This window comes from Vigna umbellata, chromosome 1 (assembly GCF_029865625.1).
Source record: "Vigna umbellata cultivar VRB3 chromosome 1, Vumbellata_1.0, whole genome shotgun sequence".
Classification (NCBI taxonomy): Eukaryota; Viridiplantae; Streptophyta; class Magnoliopsida; order Fabales; family Fabaceae; genus Vigna; species Vigna umbellata.
The window spans coordinates 101,102,898-101,113,211 of record NC_142165.1 but is presented as its reverse complement, the minus strand read 5'-3'; the positions used below and the strand labels follow the sequence as shown (position 1 = coordinate 101,113,211).

The 10,314-nt window shown below is 39.7% G+C and overlaps 1 pseudogene; it reads right to left on the bottom strand.

Moving 5' to 3' along the window:
• Positions 1-4,272: 4,272 nt before the first annotated feature.
• On the bottom strand, positions 4,273-5,564 carry LOC148206979 (uncharacterized; annotated as a pseudogene).
• Between the last annotated feature and the right edge of the window lie 4,750 nt (positions 5,565-10,314).

Sequence of the window (10,314 nt, the reverse complement as noted above, 5' to 3'; positions counted from 1 at the left end):
CGCTCGCTCACAGCCGCTCGCTACTCTAACTACACTAACTAGAACCGAACGCTCACTGTTCGGCCTTCACTTCAACTTCTACCAGATTTTCTTCAGCAAGCAACCCTTCTTCAAGCCTTTGTTCAAGGGATGCACCACCATCTGCTCACACCCACAACGGATGATCATTGCATTTTGACAAGACGGAAAAATACATGGACAGTAGACAACACAATGGAAAATGCAAGGGTAAGCTTATAATATTTAATTTATACAATCAACACATACATTTACATTTCAATTCGTACAAACAACATGTGACTTATCCAATAACAAACATAAAAATACATATATATAAGACAGACCGTCCGGACTGTATGAACCGTGTAGCTACAGGCGTCCTTGCACCCGAGTGGTGTGGTAACTGGGAAACTCTCAACAGCTGCCACTCGAGGTAAATCCTTCGCCCCTGCTAAGTGAGGGATACGAAAGACCTCCTGCCATTCCCACACATGACTACCCCCTTCTACGTGAAGATGAGTATCACGGAATATCAGGATGGACCAAGCCAGCATTAGCATGCCCACAGTCATACTTTACAAAACTTCAATAATCAATCATATCTGAGACGTTCCTCCTTGGAACGCTCGTTAAAATCCATTTCCAATAATTCGTTCAAAATATCATTCGTCCATATTAAACATTTCTCATATTCACATTTTCATTCTATGTTCCACTTTCTTAAATTCACGAACGTTCATCACTCAATCAATAGGGACTAACATGTTACAGTACTCCTACATCCTCGTTTCTGAACAAAAGAAACGAACCATTTATCCACTCAATACGTTTCAACACTTAAAAATTTGAAGGTACTGATCTTAGAAGATATGGATGATACTTAGAAAAATTTTAAGTATAAAGACTCCAGGTAGAATCCAAAGGATACAGTCAGTAAGAAAATATTTAGATACACAACCAAATATGATTTGATTTCAGAAAACAACACTGCCAGTCAACGAACGAACGTTAATTAACAATTTGGACGAACGCCAGTTACGTTCGCTCAGAATTCAATGATAAGGACGAGCGTTCAGTTATAAAACCGAACCCTCCTTGGACGAACGCTGGGTCAATGACCGAGCACAAATCAGAACGAACGCTCGTGATAAACCGAGCGCTATCTAGGACGAACGCTTCGGTATAAGACCGAGCGCCAATTGGTACGATCGTTCAATATAATGACGAACGCTCTGTAAAACGAACGTTCGACATAAGGTCGAACGACATTAAGGACGAACGCTCGACTTAAGGCCGAACGTCACGTATTTATAAAGTTTCAATTATTTATCTATACTGAGCTGAACCAAACGCTCATTCACAAAAATGGGGACGCTCGTTCTCGAGCAGAATTCTTTCCAAATGAAAGAATTCCAATCTAAGTTATTTTAATGAAAACCGAACGGTCTAATACCGTACAGTGACGAGCGTCATTTAGCAAAGGGAATGATCTAAATTTTCAGATTTTCACAAGCTTAACAGAATTTTCCAGATTTCCAATTTATAAACTTTGTACTTTCATTTCCAGATTTAATTCACCTCAAACATTCTCATCATACAGATTTCGACATTTTAATCATTCAAACCACACAATAACCATACTCCATTCATACATAATCAAATCAACATGCATTTAAATCAAATTCAACATCAAATATAATCCATACAAGCAGTGTTCGTTCATGACAGATCCATCCAAACCAGAATTCATATCAGATATCAGTAACCATTCATAACAGCTCAACTTCATATTTTTCACACATGCAAATCCAGATTTCACAACAAACGAGTACAAATTAAACATATAAGCTTCCCTTACCCGGATTGCAGTGAACTTTTAACAGTATAACTTGCTTCTGTCCAACTAGGGCTTTCTACCCGCTACGCTTTTCCTTACGCTCCTCAACTAGGTTTAACCAAAGAGAACTCAGAAACTCAGATTTTATTCTTTGCATGCAACTGAAACAGTGTTCCTAGAAATTCTAGATCTAGGTTATGGTTTGGAACTTACCAGTTACAGGATCAAAAGAGGTTCGGATCAAAACGAAACTTACTGGCCCGTGAACGTTTCTATGGTTTCAGAAAACTGATTGAAGTTGAAAGAAGTGAGAAATGGTAGAGAGAAGATGAGAGTTCTTAGTGAGAAGTTGGAGAAGATGGAAGGTTCCTAGAGAGAAGGTGGGGAAGTCGTAGAGAGAAGGAGGAGAGAAAGAATTTTCCAGAATCAAGAAAGGAGTGTGCGTGTAGAGCGAGGGATGAGTTTTTCTGAGAATGCATGCCTTGTTTCCAGTGCCGAACGAACGTCCGCTCCTCGTCAGCCACGTGCATTCCACTAACGTTTTCCAGATTCCTCTCGCAGTGACACCTGGCGTTCTCTAGTGAACTGTCGTGCTCTCCGAGTGACGCGCAAACTGCACTGCGTTTTCCCCACTCCAAACTCCATGCAGCGTGACACCTGGCGTCCGCTGTTGGAATGCTCCTCCCTGCTGCCGCCACGTACGCTGTTGAGGTGTCTAGTTCTCCAGTTGCCACGTGTACTCCAATGTACGTTATTTTCCAGGGTCTTACATTCCCTCCAACTACAAAAATTTTCGTCCTCGAAAATCTAGGTATATTAAAGTGTAGACGGAGTACTTTGTCCATGCTAGCAAACCTTCAACTTATCTTGTAATGTCGTCATTCTTCTCGTTCCAGACCACTTTCACCCATCTGATGGATTTTCACTTGAACACTAGATGGGGTATCTCCAATACCTACTGGTTGGATTTATACAATCGTTATCCTTAAATACGAACGTGTTCTAGTCCTTCTAGTCCTAGCACATCAGACGAGTCTCCAATATATATATCCAGAGTGACGATGCGTGAAAACTAAATGAGGATTAGCCAATTGAGAAGATAATGATATCTTCATACGCTACCGTCCCAAAGCGTCTACAATCCAAGAACATTCGGCAGCAGCTTCCTAGGACAAGTGACTTCGTCCCACACACATGTCTTTAGCAATTCTTCAATGTTGACTGGTTCCAACTATAACGAACGGTTATGTTTGGGTAAGGACCAAAGATTTATGGGAAGATGATAAATTACAAGGGAACCGTGAAATAAGGAACCAGTAGATGATTTTGAAATAAAGAGACATTGGATTTGAAAGGTTAATGGATTGGTAACATCATACCGAACGAGAGAAATTATCATTAGGAAGAGTCACAAGTTTTCCAAGAGGAAAAGAATTAATATTGAAGTATTTTACTATTGGATTAGAATGTGGAAAGGATAAACAGAAGCAACAGATGAGAGAGAACATAAAAGATTAATCTGAATATTCCGGAATAAATTGATTATTGAAAACTAAGACAAGTAGATATATATATATATATATATATATAGCAAATTCAAGTAAAGGGTATAAATGACGAACGTTAAAGGACGAACGAATCCGAACAGTCAAAGAACCCGACCCTTAACAACCTAGTATAACGGATTCAGAATAAACTTGGATATAAAGATCGTAGGCCAACTTCAAAAGGACCAGGATATAATCAAACGAATATTTAGTGCCCTGAGAAAGAGTGTTAAATAAGACCAAGAGTGAACATTTATTTACTGGTAATTTGGGACGAACGCTATTTACGTACGTTCTGAAATTCAAAGTATGGACGAGCGACCGGTATAAGACCGTACACTTCTTAGAACGAACGCTCATTTCGAAACCGAGCGCTTGTTAAGAACGAACGTTCAGTGTCGAACCAAACGATATTTAGGGCGAACCCTAGGTAGTTGACCGAGCACAAAAATAGAACGGACGCGCTTTTAGAACGGACGTTCGGTATTAGACCGATCGCTAACTTAGGACGAATGCTCATTCTAAGATCGAGGGTTCACTTGGACGAACGCTCAGTATAATACTAAGCGCTACTTATGACGAACGCTGGTGAACAAAACCGAGCGGTCTAAATACACTTCAGTTTATTTTCAATCGTTGGACACGCTAGGCTGAGCCGAACGCTCAAACCTAACCCTTCACACAAAGGACGCTCGTCTCAATCAGAATCCTTTCCAAATAAAAGAATTCTTATTCTAAGTCATTTTCATTGGATACCGAACGCCAACATCCCATTCACATTAAATCTCTCCTAAGTTAGTCAATTCTAGAAAATAACACTCTCACTAATCATAGTAATAAACATCTATCTCACTGGTCGGATATCTAAACTAACCCAATTGTTGGTGTTTACACTATCAGACCGAACAGCTTCCTTATCACAGTAATTAAAACAGTGTACAGCAAGGCAGTTCATACCACAAGAAAGTGCGGTGGATGAATATACCTGAGCTAGCCGCCTCCGCTTCAGTTATCGCATATACACGCCCAACAGCTTGGGCTCGTCCACCTCTCCCTTGCTGATTCCTTCCAGCGTTCGGTGGTCTCATCACCGCTCGACCACTCATGTTGCACTCGTTCTCCAAATGTCCATTTCGTCCACACCGGTTACAGTATTTTCCTCCCACCAACTGAGGACATGACGAACGGTAGTGTGGTCCTCCACACTGGAAACAAGTAACGTTCCTGTACTGTCCGGCTTGTCCAGCAGGAACTAAAGCTTGAGAACTGCTCGTGCTAGATGGCCGACTAGGACGAGGGTAAGGTGTCCTTCTCGGAACGGTACCTCCCCGGGATACTATAGGTCCCCTACTAACTTGTTGTTGCTTCTTGTGTTGTTCAGCTTCTGCCATATTTTTCTCCAAAACTTTGGCCCTCTCAACCATGGCAGGAAACGTTCTTATGCACAAACTTGAAATCATAACCTTCAAATCACTTCTTAGACCGTTCTCAAACTTCCGACACTGCCACTCCTCACTGGTTGCCATAGTATTGAACCGCACAAGATGCTTGAATTTATTGGTGTATTCTGAAACTGACATACCCCCTTGAACCAGCTGTAAGAACTCAACTTCCTTTGCAAAACGAACGCTGTCAGGGAAGTATTCTTCATAAAATTTATTCCTGAAAACTTCCCACGTGACTGGTTGCTGAGCGTCCGTTAAGATGGCTCTAGCGCTCGCCCACCAGTGGCTTGCTTCTCCCGTCAACAAGTACTCAGTGTACGCTAAACGGTTCTCATCCGGACACCTCTTAGCATTGAAGATCCTCTCCATATCCCTTAGCCACTGGTCTGCCTCATCAGGAAGACCCTTTCCATTGAACTTCGCCGGATGATGTTGGAGAAAACTCTCCAAGCTCCATTCTGTAGCAGGCTGGGCAGCGTTAGAAGAGGACGCTCCTGGCGTGCCTCTGGTAGCAGCAAGAATATCCATCAGCTGCCTCTGAGTTGATTCTGAATTCACCCGCGAGGCCTCCAAACTTTGCATTGCATCCTGATTCTGCCTCATCAAAACAGCGTTTTGCTCGATCAAGGTCGTGTTCTGTTGTTGAAGTCTATCAATCACAGTTTCCAACATCCTAGTGTTGTTGGACGTGTCAGGTTCACTTGGTTGGGGTGGAGGAGGTAGCCTAGGTGCCATTTGTTCTCTGAACACAGAGAAAAACGAACGTTAATTATGTTCCAGAGTTAAAATAATAATAACTCATTAAACATACAGTGAGCACACAGCAAAAACGCAGTGCACTCATAACCCTACAGCGTCCTTTAAGAGAACAAAACTGCTCTGATACCAATAATGTAACATCCCAAAATTATACAGTCATCAACTATATACTTAGAATAATTACACATATCAATAACCCAAAACAGTCTTAAAACACAGGGATCGACAATAACGAAAGAGGATGAACGACCGTAAATGAAGAATAATTTAACGAGCGTTTACAAAAGATAAGGACGAACGGTTTACAAAACAATTACCGAACGTCCAACTATAAAACCAACCATAAAAGAGCGCTCGCTCACAGCCGCTCGCTACTCTAACTACACTAACTAGAACCGAACGCTCACTGTTCGGCCTTCACTTCAACTTCTACCAGATTTTCTTCAGCAAGCAACCCTTCTTCAAGCCTTTGTTCAAGGGATGCACCACCATCTGCTCACACCCACAACGGATGATCATTGCATTTTGACAAGACGGAAAAATACATGGACAGTAGACAACACAATGGAAAATGCAAGGGTAAGCTTATAATATTTAATTTATACAATCAACACATACATTTACATTTCAATTCGTACAAACAACATGTGACTTATCCAATAACAAACATAAAAATACATATATATAAGACAGACCGTCCGGACTGTATGAACCGTGTAGCTACAGGCGTCCTTGCACCCGAGTGGTGTGGTAACTGGGAAACTCTCAACAGCTGCCACTCGAGGTAAATCCTTCGCCCCTGCTAAGTGAGGGATACGAAAGACCTCCTGCCATTCCCACACATGACTACCCCCTTCTACGTGAAGATGAGTATCACGGAATATCAGGATGGACCAAGCCAGCATTAGCATGCCCACAGTCATACTTTACAAAACTTCAATAATCAATCATATCTGAGACGTTCCTCCTTGGAACGCTCGTTAAAATCCATTTCCAATAATTCGTTCAAAATATCATTCGTCCATATTAAACATTTCTCATATTCACATTTTCATTCTATGTTCCACTTTCTTAAATTCACGAACGTTCATCACTCAATCAATAGGGACTAACATGTTACAGTACTCCTACATCCTCGTTTCTGAACAAAAGAAACGAACCATTTATCCACTCAATACGTTTCAACACTTAAAAATTTGAAGGTACTGATCTTAGAAGATATGGATGATACTTAGAAAAATTTTAAGTATAAAGACTCCAGGTAGAATCCAAAGGATACAGTCAGTAAGAAAATATTTAGATACACAACCAAATATGATTTGATTTCAGAAAACAACACTGCCAGTCAACGAACGAACGTTAATTAACAATTTGGACGAACGCCAGTTACGTTCGCTCAGAATTCAATGATAAGGACGAGCGTTCAGTTATAAAACCGAACCCTCCTTGGACGAACGCTGGGTCAATGACCGAGCACAAATCAGAACGAACGCTCGTGATAAACCGAGCGCTATCTAGGACGAACGCTTCGGTATAAGACCGAGCGCCAATTGGTACGATCGTTCAATATAATGACGAACGCTCTGTAAAACGAACGTTCGACATAAGGTCGAACGACATTAAGGACGAACGCTCGACTTAAGGCCGAACGTCACGTATTTATAAAGTTTCAATTATTTATCTATACTGAGCTGAACCAAACGCTCATTCACAAAAATGGGGACGCTCGTTCTCGAGCAGAATTCTTTCCAAATGAAAGAATTCCAATCTAAGTTATTTTAATGAAAACCGAACGGTCTAATACCGTACAGTGACGAGCGTCATTTAGCAAAGGGAATGATCTAAATTTTCAGATTTTCACAAGCTTAACAGAATTTTCCAGATTTCCAATTTATAAACTTTGTACTTTCATTTCCAGATTTAATTCACCTCAAACATTCTCATCATACAGATTTCGACATTTTAATCATTCAAACCACACAATAACCATACTCCATTCATACATAATCAAATCAACATGCATTTAAATCAAATTCAACATCAAATATAATCCATACAAGCAGTGTTCGTTCATGACAGATCCATCCAAACCAGAATTCATATCAGATATCAGTAACCATTCATAACAGCTCAACTTCATATTTTTCACACATGCAAATCCAGATTTCACAACAAACGAGTACAAATTAAACATATAAGCTTCCCTTACCCGGATTGCAGTGAACTTTTAACAGTATAACTTGCTTCTGTCCAACTAGGGCTTTCTACCCGCTACGCTTTTCCTTACGCTCCTCAACTAGGTTTAACCAAAGAGAACTCAGAAACTCAGATTTTATTCTTTGCATGCAACTGAAACAGTGTTCCTAGAAATTCTAGATCTAGGTTATGGTTTGGAACTTACCAGTTACAGGATCAAAAGAGGTTCGGATCAAAACGAAACTTACTGGCCCGTGAACGTTTCTATGGTTTTCAGAAAACTGATTGAAGTTGAAAGAAGTGAGAAATGGTAGAGAGAAGATGAGAGTTCTTAGTGAGAAGTTGGAGAAGATGGAAGGTTCCTAGAGAGAAGGTGGGGAAGTCGTAGAGAGAAGGAGGAGAGAAAGAATTTTCCAGAATCAAGAAAGGAGTGTGCGTGTAGAGCGAGGGATGAGTTTTTCTGAGAATGCATGCCTTGTTTCCAGTGCCGAACGAACGTCCGCTCCTCGTCAGCCACGTGCATTCCACTAACGTTTTCCAGATTCCTCTCGCAGTGACACCTGGCGTTCTCTAGTGAACTGTCGTGCTCTCCGAGTGACGCGCAAACTGCACTGCGTTTTCCCCACTCCAAACTCCATGCAGCGTGACACCTGGCGTCCGCTGTTGGAATGCTCCTCCCTGCTGCCGCCACGTACGCTGTTGAGGTGTCTAGTTCTCCAGTTGCCACGTGTACTCCAATGTACGTTATTTTCCAGGGTCTTACAGAAAGCAACATTTGATTTTAATGAAATTAAATTAATTTTAAAGCAACATTTGACTGTAATAAAGTTATGCATAAATACCATTTACCCAAACTCCAAAGCACTATTATGATGTTTGTTTCCTGCTATGAAAACTTTACAAGCAGAAAAATGGAATGAATGTTGAAAAAACGAGGAAATAATTGAAAAAATTTCTTCATCCAACTCTATCCTCTTGTATGCTCAGAATAGCAGGAAGGTGTATTTTTTCTTCTTCTAACTTTTATAATAATTTATACTTAAAAACTAATTTTATAATTGATTAAAATAAAATATAATATAATAAATTAAATAATAAAGACAAGTATGGTAAGGTTGATACGGAGAAAATGCACCATCACAAGAGTGTTATGTTTGTTTGTTTAATGTTAAAGTTGAGATACAATATAGGTGAACACCCCATGGTGAATGGCAGACAAATAAGTGAACATCGATTATAAATGACGAAGACAAAACACATCAAGATGCACCATTGTCGTGGGCTACTTAGTGTTTGTGGTAATGCCAACTATAAGTGAGTGTTAGACAAGCATAAGAGTGTATCTTAGATTTATCTTGAGTCACTCATGAAAAAATATCATTTAACCTATGTGTAAGAGTATGGTAATTTGAATTTAACCGAATCCAATTTGATCCAATCATAAATAATATCAACATAATTTAACCAAATAAATACACTGTGTGTGAACAGTACATAAACTCTTTAAGAGAAATGTTAAAAAGACAGTGGATTAGAAAATGAAAAAGTAAGTACCTTGCATCTAGTTATTTTCTACATTGTCTCTGACATCCATTGATCCTTGAAGTAGAACATCTTGATATGGCTTAACCTACTCTCATCAACCAGCCACAAAATCTTATCCTCCCAGGCAAAATCCAAGATGCATGAATAATTTATTCCAATGATTGAGCTAAAAAAATTCACAACAAATTCGAAAGCCCGTTTTATATAATTAAAAACGATGAAATGGTTTAGTGAGTCTGGAACTTGTGCCCGTGTCCAGATCCAACCACTAGCCACTTGGCCAAGTGGATGGATCATTTCTATCTTCCCAAGTTATTTGCAATTATGTTCTGCAAAATCACGTTAGTTCCAATTCACCTAGCTAAAGTATGATGATGTCTTTTTCTAAATCCAAAATACGTATCAATCAATGGGCTCTCGTGACATAACCCAATTATGGACTGGGCCAATAGGAATTGCTCACTTACAATCATTTTTTCCAATAATAGGAGTATATGGGAACTTACGTCAAACCACGTAATTGTGTTAAATTAAATCTAATAGCTCGACTACCACGACAAGACAAGAAAATTTAAAAACCAATTATAAAAATACTTATACTTAACCCATACATTAAACACTAACATATCAGGCCAAGTAACGCGGTTGTGTATTTGAGCTTCACAATGCAAAGTGCAGGCGTAAGCAACAGAGCTGAATATAACCAAAAAATTTCTTTTGCAAATTTTAATTTTACCCAACGAATATCATACAGGTGTGCAACATATGAAACATCATGTCGTATCACGTTTTCCAGTTTTACTTCGTTTTGTTTCTTTCTTAATTATTAAGTGGAATTTTGTGGGCGTGGATCCAACGTGGCGACCCCATCCAATGTCAAAAAAGCAAGTTGGACCAACCAGCCAAAGATATTTTTGTTTTTGTTTTTTTTTTAAGAGATATTATATTATTTAAGACAGTTAACAATATGTAAAGAGAGGATGAT